This window comes from Solenopsis invicta, chromosome 11 (assembly GCF_016802725.1).
Source record: "Solenopsis invicta isolate M01_SB chromosome 11, UNIL_Sinv_3.0, whole genome shotgun sequence".
Classification (NCBI taxonomy): Eukaryota; Metazoa; Arthropoda; class Insecta; order Hymenoptera; family Formicidae; genus Solenopsis; species Solenopsis invicta.
The window spans coordinates 16,799,784-16,819,259 of NC_052674.1; the positions used below are offsets into that span (position 1 = coordinate 16,799,784).

The 19,476-nt window shown below is 29.6% G+C and overlaps 1 protein-coding gene and 1 non-coding gene across 3 annotated transcripts in view; one reads left to right on the top strand and one right to left on the bottom strand.

The window, feature by feature from the left end:
- The window catches only part of LOC105201253, an 87,414-nt gene that overhangs the window by 1,252 nt on the left and 66,686 nt on the right, over nt 1–19,476 (top strand). The gene's annotated exons all lie outside the window — the stretch shown is intronic.
- Nucleotides 15,974–16,049, bottom strand: Trnas-gga. Its single transcript has one exon. It is a non-coding gene; the product is annotated as a tRNA-Ser (tRNA).

Genomic DNA, 19,476 nt, shown 5'->3' on the forward strand with positions numbered 1-19,476 from the left:
CAGCAATACATTTCCACTTATGTCAACAAAATTATAAAAAAGCAACTTTGTCAATATTCTGAAACTTTGTTTATGCGTAAATAAAATACTGAGCAATATTTACAAAAAAGTTTATATTGATGTAATAATTCGTTATTAAAATTTCAATGATAAAACGACGCAAAATTCCAAATGAGCTACATAACCACATTCTATTTTGACTTGTATAAAGTGCTAGAAGGATAAATATTATGTTAATGATATTTATTTAAGTATCTTACGGATTTTTAAGTACTATTTGATATCTAATATACATTAAATGTTAATATGCGTTTAATTCTTTTATTTCTTACAGTTGATTTCAAGTAAAATTCATGTCCAAAAGTTTTTTGTCGACGATCGCAAAAATTTTAAAATATACAAATATATTCATTTGTAGTGACAAATATCATGTTAACTGGCATTATTTAAGTTCTATACATGATTTGAGCACATATGATACACGTCTTAAATTATAAAAACATAGAATTTAATCAATTTCAAATTTGAATAATTTTGGGATTGTATAGCCAGAACATCATTAAATAAAAAACGATTAAATTCGCAAATATCAAAAGAAATTTATTTTGCGATAAAATATACTTGTTATAATAATTTATTGGAGAAGTAATACAAATTTAAAAAAAACAATCAGAATAATGTAAGAAATATTATTTTGAATTGTATGATTTTATTTTATAACGGTTTTCTTGATTGTTTATCGAAAATATAATTTAAAAATTACAATGAGAAAATTCAAAGACAATAAAATTTCTAAAATAAAGCAATTTTGATTTTGGTAAATCAAGTTGAGTGTGCTGCAAATCAAACATTTTTATTTTATTATTGTATTTGTCATATTTTTGCAAAAGAATTTTTCATAATATCAAATTCTTGATATCAGTTCGACGATACAAAAAAGATGATTAAAATTAATGAAAAGAGAGAGTTTCAAATTTATCAATTACATTTTATTTCACGTTGTTATTGAACAGGTTAAGTTATTTATTAAGTACTGAAGTTTTGCTTTATTTGAGCGTTTGTCACACGTAAGATATGATGTATAGGATTTCAAAAATCAAAGATGATCAGGTACATTTTAATCTCTTATAATTATAATCTTGCTAGTTGGTTAATAACTCTAAATTCAGAATGATGTAAGTCATTCAGCCAATTATGGAATAAGCCAGGATGATGTCATGTTAAATAGAAATTATGCAATCTATAATTCTGTCGTCTTTGACAGCCACACAAATCTAGGTGTAAAGGCTAGTAATTGTGATCGTTAATAAATAAGCTTTGTAATGTTAACTTTATAATATATGCATATATATCTTGATTTATTTCATAATTTTGCACATTCATGGGCGCGCGCGCGCGCGCACGCAAGCACGCACGCGCGCACACACACACACGCGCGCGCGCGCGCGCCGAGTGTCCCGTTTTGAATCTACCACTTCTTTTTTTGCAGGATAATGTCAAATAAAAAAATGTTACAGCGTACAAAAAATAAAAGTGTTGCGTATATATCCGTGCGCGCGCGTGTGTGTGTGTGTGTGTGTGTGTGTGTAATATATGTGTGTGCACTCAGCTGACTTGTTTTAATGTATTATCCCTTTTATTTCCGTAAAATACATACGTACATATATACGTCCCAGTAAACAAAAATAAATTGAAAATTTGTAATCCATTTTAATTCATATGAATACATTTTAGATTAAAAGACAGCAATTAAGTCATTTCAATCCTATGTCATGGATTAAAATGGATTAGATAAGTCGCGAAAATTCCTTTTAGATTGAAAAAAATAGAAATCACTTTATTTTAATCCTATTTTATGGACTAAAATGGATTATATAGCCCGCATCACTTTTTTGGATTAAAGAAAAAGAGAAATCCCGTAATTTCAATCTCACTTCATGGATTAAAATAGTTTCAAAGAATTCTTAAATTTTTATTGGATAGAAATGGATTTGTGATATCATTGCAGAGTCTAAATTTTTTATTTTTTGAATCCATTTTAATCCATTTTAAATATTTTGAATCCATTTTTGTTTGCTGGGGTATCGGTATAGCGAAAAACTTTACAGTGATGTCATAATAAGTTCATAAGGTTACAGTTAAATTATAATGTCACTGTGAGATTATTAAAAGGTAACTGTTATCATTATCATTATTACCTGCAATCAATGACGTCAAATTTATAGTAGAACAATGTCGCAGCAAAATGTAACTTTTATTAAATTTGCAATGGTACGTCATCATAATACAAAATATGATATTACAACCATATCATATATACGCATCAGTATTACTTAAGATAATGTTATATGCTTTAAGTTTTTATTAATGCATAACAATTATTTTATGTATCAAGCCTTAAGTCACAAACAGAATTATATTTTAATTTAACATTTGAGACACAAGATAGTTACAGTACTGGACAAAATAAATCATACATCTTATAAAAAATTGAATTTGTTACTGTAACTATTTTTTTAACAAGCAAATATAATATTAAATACAGGAAAATTAAAGCATTTCAAAGTATTTAAATAAAGGAAATAAGAAATAATCAAAATTGTTCTCAATTTTTTTGTGAAAGATTGATATTGTTACATTTTGCCCTGGACAAAATAAATCATACGCTTGTAGAAGTAGTAGTTAACAAACAAATAAAATTAATTCTAATGATGTTTAGTACTTGGTGGCCGCCTTTAGCTTTTAATACTGCTTCCAGTCGATGAGGCATACTCTCGACTAATTTCTTCAAATATTCAGAATCAGTTTCCTCCCAGGCCTTCTGGAGTGCTGCATAATATGATGTTTTGTGAGTTGCATTTGTTTTATCTACGTTCCCGTCTAAATAAGCCCACAGATTTTCAATCGGGTTTAAATCTGGTGATTGAGGTGGCCATTCGAGGAGTTTTATTTTATTGGATTTGAAAAAGGCAATGGTTTTCTTCGCCTTATGCTTTGGGTCGTTATCTTGCTGAAAGATAAAGTTGTTTTCTAAGTCCAATTTTAAAAGAGATTCTTCTAAATTCTTGCACAAGATATCGATATACCCTTCTACCGTCATAATGCCTTCAATTAAGCTAAATTACCAGACCAGGCAAAGCACCCCCATACCATGATATTACCACCTACATGTTTTACAGTCTTCTGAATATTTACTTCTTTGAGAGCTTCATCAGGTTTTCGCCACACCCTAGACCGCCGTTTTTGTCCAAATAACTCAAACTTGCTCTCATCAGACCACAATACTTTTTTCCAAAAACTTAGAAGCATATTTGCGTACTTCTTGGCAAACGTGAATCGCTTTTTCTTATTTATTTTATTGATGAAAGGACGCTTTGATGCAAACACGTTTTTTAGTCCAGATTCCCTAAGTCTACGACGTACAGTGCGACTACTGACATTCAAGTTCATTGATTCCACAATGTTTCGCGATGATAATTTTGGATTTTGTTTTACATTCAAACGATTCTGGTATCATCACGAAAAGTTGTAGCCCCTTTTCCAGAATAGTTTTTCACAATCCCATGTGTTTTGTATTTTTTCCAAATGTGCTGCACTGCTCCAACAGAGATCGAGTATTTATTAGCAATTATCCTAAAAGAATCACCACTCTGTCGGTCCCAAATGACCAAATTTCGGATATCAAGAGAAATTTGCTTCCGTGACATTGTTCTTGCTCGTTACAGTTACTCTGATTCACTGAACACATAAATTCTAAGCATAGATACAATGTAAATATTGGCAGTTTCCTACGTTAAACTATTTAAGTGTATGATTTATTTTGTCCAGGGTAAAATGTAACAATATTAAATAATCAATTTTTACAAAAAAGTTGAGAACAATTTTGATTATTTCATATTTCCTTTATTTAAATACTTTGAAATGCTTTGATTTTCCTGTATTTAATAACCTATTTGCTTGTTAAAAAAATAGTTACACTAACAAAATCAATTTTTTTAAAGGTGTATGATTTCTTTTGTCCAATACTGTATATACTGTGCACTACTAAAGACAACGACTCAAGTCATAAAACATTGCTTTCAAATTGTAAGTTAATCATTCTGCTGAGGATTAAAACTGTACAAAAATCAGCACAGAATACAAATTTAAAAACTAAAAAAATATTATATAAAGTATTATATAGAGAGCAAAGATAAAAGGTAATGTGAAATGTTATTTCTCATTCCTATTAAAATATATAAATGTTGTTATATAAAAGCATTGCATAAAAGTATTATATTAAATTTTGTATGAGTGTTACACTTTAAGAACGGTTTGTAAACAATGATGTTTTGCTGATTATTGTAATACAATAATAAATAAATCAGAAAGACCGAGGACGAATACAATAAAGATATCAAATATCTCACTTTGCTTTCAACATTTATTTTCATAAATATCGCGAGACTAGTTTTGACCTAACTTGGTCTTTTTCAATTTCCCATTACAATTAAAAAGTTACTTTCAGCGTCTACATTCTACAAGCACTATTAGTGCAGATGTGATTAAAATGATTATAAACAACTTACAGTTTCTTAACAACTTCTTAATGTCTTGCAATACGCAAATTATAAACATACATCACATTTTTCACAATTTATTTGGTATGTTGATCAGACGTAGAGACAGTTGAGAACGCGAGTTATGAAACACCCAAAGAATATACCAGGATTGTTGTAAGTATACAGTTATTGCAAATCACACGTTGGAATCAAATCATATATTTGATTGGAATAATGTGGAGATATTAGATTTTAAACCAAAATAACACAAAAGATTGATATCTGAAATGATCTATATTAAATAACAAAACAAAATAATAATATTACCCCTTTGCGTCACGGTGTGGTAGATTGGGAGCGACACCTACTAAACAAGTTTATTTGATCAACGAATTAATGGTTTCACGTAATCCTTTAGCATGTTTGGTATCGTTAAAAGTTTTCATTATCTAATAAATTAAGTTTTAGAATCATATTTTAAATAAATAATTTTGTTGTTAATAAATATGTATTGAAAAATTGTCGTTCTTAGAGATTAAATTTGTTTGCATCAAATTTTGCATAATAACATATACTTCAAAGTCACTATCTGAGAGTTTTTGAGGTTTCTGATTACTAATCCAACGTCAAAAATTCAAATAGGTGGCGGATGAAGTTATCGAAATCAACCGGATTTGCCTGAAACTTGTTATTCAGGTGTTTTTGAGGTCTCTTATTACGAATCCAATGTTAAAGATACAAAATTCGAAATGCCAGATGTAATATGGCGGACCAATATGGCAAATTTTCAAAGTTTAAAGCGAATTCGGTTGATTTTGAAAATTTTGTTTGCCATATTGGATCTACCATTTTTAATTTTCTAAGTTTTGCTATTGAATTTCTAATCAGCAACCTCCAAAATTTTTGAATAACGTGTTTTAAGCAAATTTAAGTTGGTTTTTGTCCGTCGAAATTTTGTCCGTCGAAATTTTGTCCGTCATATTGGATCCGCAATTTTGAATTATATATTTTTCATACTGGATTCCAAAACCCGGATAACAAGTTTCACAAGAAAAAAATATATTCACTAGAAAAAAAAATGCCACAAAAGGTTAACACAAAGATACGAGACTTTTAAATAAAATATATTTTAATCTGTTAGAGTTTCTAATAATAAAAAAATGTTTAACAATTTGACAAACAAATATATGGTAAACATATTCATTTTTTGGCTGACCTGGAATAGCATTTGTTCACGTGTTTTATTTATTTCGTACTGACTACCAAAGACGATATTTTGATCGTAACAATGTAATAAAATAATTTATCAGAAAACTTCATTGTTATAGTATAACAGATGTTGATAAAGAATAAGGCTGATTCGCTGGTCCCATAATTTATATAGCTTAGAATGGCTTATTTTCAACACGTTAACCATGAATTTATATTGTTGAACGAGCCACATTGACGATTCAAGTAGTTCACATATCGTAAGATATCGCAAAATGTTGTTAAGACACTATAGGTTATTTATAATCATTTTAATCACATCTGCACTAATATGTAAAGTGTAGACGCTGAAAGTAATTTTTTAATTGTAATGAGCGATTGAAAAAGACTAAGTTTAAGTCGAAATTAGTTTTGCGTTAGAATAAAAATAAAGATTAAAAGCAAAGTGAAAAAGATTTTTGATGTCTTTATTGTGCTCGCCTTTGGTTTTTCTGAATTATTTATTATAGTTTTTAAAATCACAATTTATAAGTTCGTATATTTGTAGGAGAGTGGGATAAGTTAAACCTATTTGTAGTTTTTGTTTTCTAGAAGGCGCAAATAAAATCCGATCATAAAACCGAAGGTGCCGTTGAAAAGATAATTTAATTCCCTTCATTTTTGCTTCAAACAATTTGAAGTATCTCTCATCTGTGTTGAACTAAATATAATGGAAAATATAAATACGTCATTTTTAGTCCAATTTCAAACTAATGGTCCCAAATCGGACCACCCCTTGGTTTAAATCAAACACTTCTATTTTTATCAAAATAGATTTAAAATCTTTTAAAATTCTATTTAAAAGTCGATATTTTAAAAAATTATAAATGTATTTTTTTGGTATTGAGTAAACACGAGTAATTTGGCAATAAAAAATATAAATTTTGTTTATAAAAAAACAAATTAGTGGACAGTTTATGTAATTAGACGTTTTCCGGTCATGTTATGATATTGTTATTATATAATTAGAGTTGAAATAAACAAAATTTAATTATTTTAATGAGTCTGATGATTCATATTACTTTACTAATTTAACCTTTCTAAAACCAAATTTGGTCGACCGATCACCAGTACTACGATCGGGTTGCAATTCCGATGTACTCGTAGAAGTTCAATTTGGCCACAAGTCCTTTCAAACTTTGGAACAAAGAGTAATGACAAATTTGGACCTCAAACTTCAAACTTTTTTTATGACAAATAGTATTATATACCCAATCAACAAAATGTTAGTACTGTGTCGAGAGGTTGACGGCAGATTCGATCAAGACGTGTTGGCAGACTGATCTCAAATTCTGCTTACGTTCTGTTGACAGAACTTGATATTCTATGTCAGTGAAATGATACCATCAGGCAAGCACGCCGTGCTGCCAGCACATGACGCCAGAGGCGGCAGAATTCGAACATGACATGCGCAACACAATCTGACGGCAGACTGCTAGCACAAATCGAGCATCCCGTGCTGACAAGAACTAATGTCAAGCTGGCAGCAGAAATCAATCATTTTTATTCAAAAATTTTTATTATAAAAATTTTTTTTTTAGTTTTTTGCAGATTTAAATCTTATTTTTATTATAGGTTAATCTAATTCGCATATATTCTATTTTATTAATTACGATTACACATTATTTTACAATTTTTAAAAACGCATTGGAGCTGGCAGGATTCGAACTTAAGATTTCGGAACAATAATCTAATACGTTAACACTGAGCTAATCGTACACTTGTGATATTGTTAATAAAAAATTTATATTTGAAGTAAAGCTAATTTGAACAAGAAAAAACTTAGGTGTTGAATATCGCGCGAACATTTTCACTAGCCCTTTGATTATTTAGCTTTAATTATTTTTAAAATAATCTATATAAACTATATAAATAATTAAACCTGTTTCTACCCAAACTAATATAGACAAAAAAACAACAATTAAAAATAGTACCAGAGCATAAAAAAACATTGACGTAAAAAGCACGCCTGCAAAAATCAATTTTACAACTAATTGTTATAAACAAATTACTAAAAATTGATTGTAGAAGAAAATTGATTACTTCAATCGATTCTACGGGAAAAATGACTCAAGAAAAACATGTAAAACGTGTTTTTAATTGTTATAAACAAATTAGTTGCAAAGTTTACTTTTGCAACGTTTCTTTAGTAATTTTTCCCGTAGAATTAATTGGCGCAATCAGTTTTCATTTAGAATAAATTTTTAATAATTTGTTTATACCAATTGGTGGCAAAATTAAGTTTTGAAAAGTTCTTTTTACATCAGTAATATTTTTTCATGGTTTGGTTCTATTTCCAATTTCAATTTTTTTGACTATTTTTGACTATTTTTGTAATCAGACCATGGCCAGGAATGGGTTTTAATTATTTATATATGCGGGCAGATAGAAATCTCGACAAATACAATGCGGATACAAATAGGATTCCTGTACGTAATCGCGGACAGGTTCAGATAGAAACTGCAGCGTATAGAATACAAATAGCAACACACAGAACATATAGCATAAAGAAATTGATTGGTTCAATAATTAATCACATGCATAAGAAAATGGATCAATCAGTTTCTTTGCATATGTTATTTATGCATGTAATTATGCAAGTTTGTCTAAATAGGCTCTTAATAAATTCATGAAGAGTGACGTCACAATTTAAAAATATGCAAAACACCACGGTTTGCTTGATTTCTGCTGCTAGCGTGACGTCAGATTTTGTTAGCACGGGGTGCTCGATTTGTGCTAACAATCTGCCGTCAGATTGTGTTGTGCAAGTCTTGCACATTCTGTTTAATTCTGTCGTTTATTTGACATTAAGTGCTGGCAACACGGTGTGTTCGCGTGGTGCTGCCAAACTGCTATCAGATTGTCGCATAGATCCTGCTCGTTTTTTACCGCTAATCTGGCGTCAGATCTTGTTAGCACACGGTGCTCGATTTCTGCTGCTAGTCTGACGTCAGATTGTGTTGCGCAGGTTATGCTAGATTTCTGCCACCAATCTGACAACAGTCCTGTCAACACTATTTGCTCGATTTCTGCTGGAATTAAATGCCAACAGTTTCTGTCCTATTTTGACAGCAGTTTACTGACACTGCAGATATTGCAGAGTCTGTGTGAAATCTGTTGTCTTTTTAGCAACAAAAATTGATAGCAGACTCCGAATAATATGTTTGTTCACGTTTGACTGACGGAGTCTTATGAAGATATTATTAAAATTATAACGGAGTATGAATATTACTATAAAGTTTGTTTTATAAATTTTAGTTATATCTTAATTGTTCCTATCAATCCCCGTATGATTTAAACATTTATAGAAAGATTTTATACATTACTCCTCCTTGAATCCTGTGTATCAAATTTTGACAATGTTATAGTTCAAAATCTATAAAGTATAATAAATATGATTACAAAATAAAATTACTTAAACCGAATGCGCATTAACAAATGTACTTTTACAATGGAATAAACTAAGCCTTACATGGTCGTAGCTGGATCTTCATGCTATTTTTGTTTTTGTGTGAATTTATATATACGTAAGATGTGGGGACCAGAGATTCCGGAGATGCCAGGTTCGAACCCTGGGTGGGGTGTTATTTTTCGCAATAAAATTTATTACAGTTTTTCAGGGGGAGAGAGGGGAATAGGGTTAATATGTAGATGCAAGTTAGCATCAATTATTATTATTATTATTTAATGTAATAAATTATGTGATATTACTCTTTTCTATTTAGCTTAGGATTGTGTTATGTCTGATAAGTAATCAGCGCACAGTTTCGCTAAGTTTGAATGTGTATATAAATTCACACAAAAACAAAAATAGCACGAAGATCCAGCTACGATCGTGTAAGTCTTTGTTTATTCCATTGTATTGTACAGTACCGGTCGAATTCTTCTTTATTTCGTTTAAATTTATTTTTACCTTTCTATCCGTGTCCTATATAAATCTTACTTTTGCAGACAAAACGTTCTTGTTTTCTCAAAACTGACTCTAAGTCATAACTGTTGTGGCTTTATTTTTATTGTAATAAATATTTTTAATGATTAAATATTTAGACTTGGTTCATGATGACAAAATAAGAAAGCATATGTTGTTCTAATGTCTGTGATATTTTTAATTTTATCAGTAGACTCTTAATGGTAGTAGCGCATTCACTGACACATCTTCAGTGACACATCTTCAGTGACACATCTTCAGTGATTTAATGAATTGTAACTTATTAAATTACTAATCAAGGTAAATTTACATTTTAATTTTAATTTATTATAATGAAATAAATATTACATTGTTTACAATGTAAGATCACTAGTTGTAATGTACATTATATTAGTGTAAAATGAAATCTTTATATTCTAAAAAGTGTTTATAATACAAGATAAATGTGACATAGCGTAATGGGTTGGTCAATTTTTTGGCTTAAGATTCATTGCATTATCAAGGCAAGGCAAAAAGTATTTCAAATACAAAATATAAAATACTGGCAATATCTTAGTATTTAAATTATAAAATACAAAATATTGGAAATTTTTCGATTTGAAATACAAAGTACAACTTATATTTTGTATTTTAAATCAAAATTATCAATATTTTGTATTTTGTAATTCAAATACTAATCTAAGTATACTAATGTTTTGTATTTTGTGTTTGAAATACTTTAAATTTACTCAGCCCTACAAAATATTTTCAAGGCGTCTTTTAAAGATAGAGGAGAAGAGGGTATTATGGTTACTGTCGACAATACGGCTACGCTTATTATTTCCGTTATTAAGTGACGTATTCTAACAATTGCTTATGGAGTTATTTGTTTAGTAGCTCGCCGTTTTTTAGTGATGCTAATATGCCAATACATAATGACTGACAATTGTTATAAGGTATTTTTACTTTTGAGCACTTCTAAACTTTTTCAAGATACACTTTTAACGTTTAATTACATACACTTCCTCATTATTCTTAAACTTGAATGTATTATTACACAAAGGTACAATACATACACTCGAATGTTTTTTTGTTATTTAACTTTTTATTTGACCGTATACATTTCGAGTTATACAAAGTTAAAACAATAACATGGAATTTTGTTAATATGGTTTTTTAAGCGAAATTTTTATGTCGAAATATTTCTTCGATAAATCGATTGGCATTCTAAAGGTGTTTAGAAACATTAGAGACATCATTTTATACTTGTTGTTTAATGTGTAACAGGGATAAAATGATATTTTTAATGAAATTTTTAATAGTATTTCTAAAGCTTTTGAACGTAGGAAAATTCTAAATCAGAAAAATTCTAAACAATGGAAAATTAAAAATATATAATTTTGTAACAAGGTACTGTGTTTCTTTTAAACTAAACTAATTTTTTAAAATTATTTTTATGACTAGCATATTACAACCACTTTTTTTTCCACCGATTATGCAGTGCATTAGATTTTACCGACTTTTACCGACTTAATGTTTGTATGTGTAATCCACGCCACGACCAACATTTCACTGGCTGTCCTGGTTTCCGTTGTTTCAATAAAAGTTTCCATTTCTCATGTATTTTTGCACATTAAATACGAATCTGGTAAACAAATAGTTTTATTACGTCAGATTTTTGAGAAAAGTGAGATTAAAATAATGAGGTAAAAATGTGTGACACTTAACTTCACATTTCTTAAAAATCTAACGCGACAGAGCAATTTGCTTACCAGATGTCACTCTTTCACAATAAACTGCAAAAGTGTCTCAAAACTTAAAACGCTTAATATTTTCTAATTCTACACTCTTTAATTATTGTAAAATTAATTTCCTATCAGCACAATGACGTCTACAAGACGTCCTGGGGACGTCCTGTTACGTTGAGTAGAATATCGTAGGGAATACCTGTTATAGTCCTGGGCATCCTGTGGACTATCAAAGGAGAGCCTTATTCTGTCCTGTAGACATCCACAGGACGTCCTAATTCTATGAATATCTTCAAAATATTCGCATAAATATTATATTATTACACCACATAAATTCCAATGAGCAATATTGTTGCAACATTTTAAAACATTTTTCGCAAAGAAAAAGATGAATTATGTATAATTAAAGCATATTATTTAATATATAAATATATATGTATAAACTTATAGTTTTTTTTATTGATTTTTACAAATGCAGAATAGCATCCCAGATAGCACAAAATATTTATAAAATATTTACTAAATATTTATAATATTTGTTTTAATATTTTATAAATATTTATCATAAATATTTGATAAATATTTTTATAGTTCTAGATTCGACAGATCATAAATATTTATCATTAACATTTCAAAAATATTTATGATAAATTTATGATAATTATTTTGAAACTGTTTGAAATATTTGCATAAATATTAATTACATCACATAATCTCAATGAACAAAACAATATTTAAAAAAATTTTTTAAAACAATTTTTACAAAAAAATTCCATTCTTAGGAATTTTTTTTAGAAATTTTCAAGCGATCATGTATATCCAAGTTGCAACCTCGATGAACGTTGCTTAACCTCTGTGATCGCTGCGAACTAATCCCTCGTGATGACCTGTGAACACTTTGTGCTGATATGTGCATATAAATGGTAGATCAGGTCAATATACGTTATCGAAAACATGAAATATGTATAATTAAAGCATATTAATTATATATACATATATAAAATTATAGTTTTTTTACTATTTTTACATATGCGGAATAGAATCTGGAATAATTTTTGTTATTTATTTAAATAAGAATGCAACTAGAAAATATACAGTTTTTTCAGGGGGGAAAGGATTAATATAGATGCTAGTAAGCATCAAGTATTATTAAATTAATTTTAATTTAATAAAAGTTATATTACTAACTCTTATTTGATTATAACTATGTTATATGACCAAAAATAACGGCGCGCAGTTTGGTTGAGTCTGAAAAAGTATATAAAATCACACGAATATATAAAAACACTAAGATTCAGCTACGACCGAAGAAGCCTTTTGTTTAGTAACTGTGTTACATGTATCGGTCGAATATCTTTCTAGTTTAGAAAATATATGTTAATATAATACAATAATTAAATTAAATACGAAAAAAAATTATAAACTATTACTATAAATGTTTATTTTTTATTTATCATAAATATTTACTGAAATATTTTATAAAATATTTTAGTAAATATTTATTGTTTATTTAGCATAAATATTTTAGAAAATATTTTATAAATATTTTAATAATAATTTGGATAAAGATTTTTAAAATTATATTTGTTATGTACATAAAATATGTATAAAATATTTTAATAACATTTATGAAATTTATTTGTGATAAATATTAATATTTATCATAAATATTTTGTGCTTTGGGATTTAGAATAACTTTTCTGTTATTTGTTTAAATAAGAATGCAACCAGAAAGATTTCAGTATAATACAATAATTAAATTAAATATAAGAAAATTTTTATTAAAAAAATATTTAAAAAAACATTTAAAAATATTGTTTGCTTATCGTAATGTAGATCAAGATTTTTTCATGTTATTCCAAATAATTAATTTAAAATAAATGTTAAATAAATGTTTATTCGAATTGTTATTTTTAAAAAATGATTAACATAAAATTAATACTAAATTAATGCAAAATTAAAAATAAATGTTTTTTTTAAAACATTTCTCATGATTAATTGATGTTAAATGAATTAAACTAAACATTAAATAAACATTAAATGCATATTTTTTTTAAATTTTTATCTTAAATAAAAAATTCATAACTTTAAAGAAGTTCGATTAATCGAACAAGTAATGTGTACTTAACGAAAATTTTAAAAGTTTTGTATATGTCTAATCGAAAACATAAGCATTATCATTATTTATGTCATAATAAGTAAGATTAAAATTAATATCATCTGACACGATTGACAAAGGCTAAGTAAAGTTTCGTTTATGTAAGACTTTAAATTCGTCTATGTAAGATTCAATTCAATACATGCATTATCTTTAAATTTATTTCATTTTGCTCGGTTAATTGATTTTCTTTCAAGTTATAAATTTATTTTAGTATACACGAACCATTATATCTTATTGTTTTGATTAAATAAAGAATTAATATAAAATAAATATGCGATTAATATAAAACAAATATTACTTTTACAATAAAATTGTACAATGTGTAATTAATAAAAAATAAATATTTAAAAAAATATTAAAAAGGTTGTGTCTGCTCATTGGGTTTTGACATGTTAAGAAATGTTGAATAAAATTATTTTCAAATTTTAACGTAATTTATATTATATAAACATCTTACAGGTATTCCAGCTCAGCAAAATGAATTCCTTGAGAGTTTATTTTGTCGAATTTTGGAAACTTTCCAAGAGCTCAGCAATATGAACTCCCAAAGAACTTAATTGGTGCTGTGTGGGTTGCTATTACGTATTTGTGAAAATTAATAGAAAACTATTATATAACTTTATATATGCTTATATAAAAAAATATGCTTTAATTATTCATACATATATGTATTATTCTTTCGATAACACATATCACATCTATAAACACAAAGTATTCATAAATCATTATTTTGGTATCAGTTCGTAACAGTCACAGAAGTTAAGCAATGTTAGTAATGGTTCAGACTTAGATGAGTAATTGCTTGGAAATTTCCGACAAAAAATCCTGAGAGGAAACTTTTGCCAAGTTAGCACTCCCACAATTAAAAAAATTGAGAATATGGTATAATTCTAGCATAGTGCCAAGCTTTATAGAGAAAAAAAATTTCTTTTACAAATTACTAATTTGGCTTGATTTACGTGAGTCTACCTTTTACAGTTCGGGATACTCGATTTACTTTATTTTATATAAAAAAATACATATATTTATTTTTTTATAATAATATTTTATATATATATGTGTGTGCGTGTGCGTGTACGTGTGCGTGTGCGTGTACGTGTACGTGTGTGTGTGTGCATGTACGTGTGTGTGTGCATGTACGTGTGTGTGTGCGTGTACGTGTGCGTGTGCGTGTGCGTGTGCGTGTGCGCGTGTGTGTGTGTATTTGTAGCAGAGAAAGGACAAATATACTACTATTTAGTTCTTAAACATATTTAAGCATATATTTAAAGGAAATATTTAAGAAAATGTCCATATTAAACAATTTTTAATTTTTGCATCTATGAAACTTCTAGTTATAACAGCGCGCGGTACTGTCGGCAGATAAACACGATGGAATCTTGCTAGTCGTAACTAAAAATCATACAAAATAAAAGATACAGTATTATAGATGTATTTTACTTGAGAATACTTTCAAATAAAATGTTTTCTTATTTTTAAAATTTGGTCAGTTCATATCAGTATTGATAAAGTTAAATATTTATTTTAACACATGTAATGCCTTTCAGAAAATGATTGAGATGTTACGTTTGTGATGAAAAAGGCCACGCGCAGCACATATTTCAGATTAGTGAAGATGACTAACAAAAATAGTCAAAAAAATTCTAATTGGAAATAGGACCAAAGTATGAAAAAACATTACTGATGTAAAAAGAACTTTTCAAAACTCAATTTTGCAACCAATTGGTATAAAAAATTATTAAAAATTTATTCTAAAAGAGAACTGATTGCGCCAATTAATTCTACGGGAAAAATTACTAAAGAAACGTTGTAAAAATAAACTTTGCAACTAATTTGTTTATAACAATTAAGAAAACGTTATACATGTTTCTTGAGTCATTTTTCCCGTAGAATCGATTGGAGTAATCAGTTTTCCTCTACATTCAATTTTTAGTAATTTGTTTATAATAATTAATTGCAAAATGATTTTTGCAAGCGTGCTTTTTACGTCAATTTATTAATGTTCTGGTACTGTTTCCAATTTTTTTGACTATATTAGTTTGGGCAGTAACAGGTTTTAATTAAAAACTAGAAAGATATTCGACCGATACATGTACTTAATATACAAATTCAAATAAGAAGGCCTATTCGGTCATAGCTAGATCTTAGTGCTTTATATATACGTGTGATTTTATATACTTTCTCAGACTCAACCAAATTGTGCGCCATTACTTGCGGTCATATAACACAGTTATGATCGAATAAGAGTTAGTAATATCACTTTTATTGAATTAAAATTAATTTAATAATACTTGGTGCTTACTAGCATCTATATTAACCCTTCCCCCCCCCCCTGAAAAAACTGTAAAGAATTTATTGCGAAAAATATCACCTCAGCCAGGGTTCGAACCTGGGATCTCCCGAATCTCCGGTACGGGTGTCTTAGCCAACTCGACCACTGAGGCTGTGGTGATATTTCGCAATAACTGACTATGAGTTAGAACGCATGTGATGGCAGCATGATTTCAAACTAGAAAGATATTCGACCGATACATGTACCTAACATACAAATTCAAATAAGATGGCCTATTCGGTCATAGCTAGATCTTAGTGCTTTATGTATACGCGTTCTAACTCATAGTCAGTTATTGCGAGAATATCACTACAGCCTCAATGGTCGAGTTGGCTAAGACACCCGTACCGGAGATTCGGGAGGTCCCAGGTTCGAACCCTGGCTGAGATGATATTTTTCGCAATAAATTCTTTACAGTTTTTTCAGGGGGGGGGGAAGGGTTAATATAGATGCTAGTAAGCATCAAGTATTATTAAATTAATTTTAATTCAATAAAAGTGATATTACTAATTCTTATTTGATCATAACTGTGTTATATGACCGAAAATAACGGCGCGCAATTTGGTTGAGTCTGAGAAAGTATATAAAATCACACGTATATATAAAGTACTAAGATCTAGCTATGACCGAATAGGCCTTTTTATTTGAGGTTTTAATTATTTGTATAGTTTATATAGTTTATTTTAAAAATATTTATGGCTAAATAATTAAAGGGCCAGAGAATATTCGCGCGATACTCAACACGTAAGTTTTTTTCCTATTCAAATCAGCTTTACTTCAAATATGACTTTTTATTAACGATGTCACAAGTGTACGATTAACTCAGTGTTAGCGTATTAGGTTATTATCCCGAAAGGGCGGATTCCGATAGCACACGGGACCGATAGCACAGTACCATTCACAGCGGCCGATGCCTAGAGTTTTTCCGTTGGTTGGGCTAGATAAGTCAAGATGATTGGTTGGTGGGCTATTGCACCGTCCGCTATCGGATCCTGTCCGTTCCGAAATTTTAGGTTCGAATTCCGCCGGCCCCAATGCATTTTCAAAAATTGTAAAATAATGCGTAATCGTAATTAGTAAAATAGAATAAATGCGAATTAGATTAACCTATAATAAAAATAAGAATAAAGTCTGCAAGGAAACCAATAAAAAATTTTTTTTATGATAAAAATTTTTTAATAAAAATGCTTGATTTCTGCTGCCAGCGTGACATTAGATCTTGTCAGCACGGGATGCTCGATTTGTACTAGCAGTCTGCCGTCAGATTGTGTTGCGCATGTCATGTTCGAATTCTGCCGCCTATCTGGCGTCATGTGCTGGCAGCACATCGTGCTCGCCTGGTGCTGTCATTTCACTGACATAGAATATTAATAGGTTCTGTCAACAAAACGTAAGCAGAATTTGAGATCAGTTGATTTCAGTCTGCCAACACGTCTTGATCGAATCTGCCGCCAGCTTGCCGACACAGTGCTAATATTTTGTTGTCTGGGAAGGTGCACTCAATGTCATCGACAGTAAGACTACTAATCCAAAATCATTAGCTGCTGTTCCACATCTGCTGAAATTAAAGAGCACTAAAAGAATAGTGATCTGTATCGCAAGGCGAATAATTACGCAAAGTCTATGATAACAACTGCAGTAATCGATGCTGTACATTAGAAGATCATGGATAAGGAAACAGCGCGTAACGCATGGAAGGCTCTAAAACAGCAATTCAAAGCATTGTCCAAGGATCAATTATTCAAGATTTGTATGGATTTTTTCGCATTTAATTGGACAAGAGGTAACGATGTTTCTACGCATATTGCAAAACTATGAATCCTTTGGAATGAATTAAACAATCTAAGAGCTAAAGGTACATGTTCTGCCAGATTTATTATTGATCTGCAAAACATTACACATTCTGCCGAGTAATTTTAAAAGGTTTCAGTCTAATTGAATGCTGCTAATTAAGGAAGACGAAAAAAACGTTTAACGAACTGACAACTCAGCTGTGCATGTTCGAGAGAAATTTTACAAAAGTTGCAAAGAGCGGAAAGACAACGTCGGAAGTTTTAGTAGTAAAAACGGATACGTAGAAAAAGGATAGTACTAAAACAGTACCCGCTAAAAAACAGTTTAAGAAAAACGGCACATGCAATTACTGTAGTTTAAAAAGACATTGGATCAGAGAAGGCAGGAAGTGGAAGACCATCGATGGATAAAACGTCATCAACTCTCAAAACAACAACACGACTGCCAACGTTGCCTTAATAACTATCTGTAATGAAACGTATACTGTCGAAGTGGATATGGATAACTGGTAGATTAACAATGGTGTAACTAATTGATTAGATTTCTTCACAGAGTTCACGAAGTTCTAAAAATCTCACAATATCAAGGCTGCCGGAAAGGAGATTTTTACTGCTGAAGAAAAAGCAAAAATCAATGTTATGTCATCTGTTGGAGAAAAATCACAGGAGATAACGCTGACTAATGTATGGTATATCCCAAAAATTTCTAAGAATCTTTTTTCTGTTATAGCTGCACAGAATAGAAATCAAAATAATAAATTTAAGTCTCTTCCTACGAAATGTTGGCTTAAGATTAATGGAAAAATAATGGTGTATGGAGAACGTGAAATAGGAGGCTTTCTTTATAAAGCTGCCATCACATCAATTACGCCAAACTTAGCGGAAGTAAATAAAGCTGTCACAGAGAGTTCAACAGCTGCAGCTTTATCATGAGAGGTACGGACACCAAGATAAGCATTATGTTAAAGGTTTACTTAAAAAGGAACTTGGAATCAATGTAAAATCTGATACAGAGTTATGTGAACTATGTATATATGGAAAAGCTCATCGTCTGCCATTTGATACTCGAAAATAAACAGAAAAGCCAGGCGAGTTAATGTCAACGTATGTATGCGAATGTTTCAATGAATCATTTGGGAAAAAACGAGACTTAGTAGTATTTAAAGATAGTTATACAAAGTTTTGATACAGATATTTTGTCAGAGAAAAATCAGAAGTCAAAAATGTTTTGAAGAATATGCACATGCCGAGACTCTAGGACATAAACTGCTAAGTGACAATAGTGGAGAATTTGATAACGAAAAAGTCAGAAAAGTTCTTCATACAAATGGTATCGTTCAAAGAAGCTCTATATACATTACAGTAAAATGGAAGAAGCGAACGCGAAAATCGTACCATCATTGAAATGGCGCAAACTTTTAAATATATTAATTCTGAAGCCAACTATCCATCAGCGATTTGGGCAAAATTTGTTAAAACTGCTATCTACGTTTTGAATAGGACTGGAAAATCATCGGTTGTTGGTGTTAGTCCGTACAAATTATGGATGGGCAGAAAATCACGAATAAGTCACTTACAAATTATAAGTTCAACATGCTACGCTCATATTCTAAACCAGAAATATCGAAAGATGGATAAGTAAGCTGTCAAAGGATACCTTATAGGATACGATGGAGATGGACACTTTAGGATCTGGATAAAGGAAAATCACAAAGTAATTTTGTCCAGAGTTGTAAAGTTTTTGGA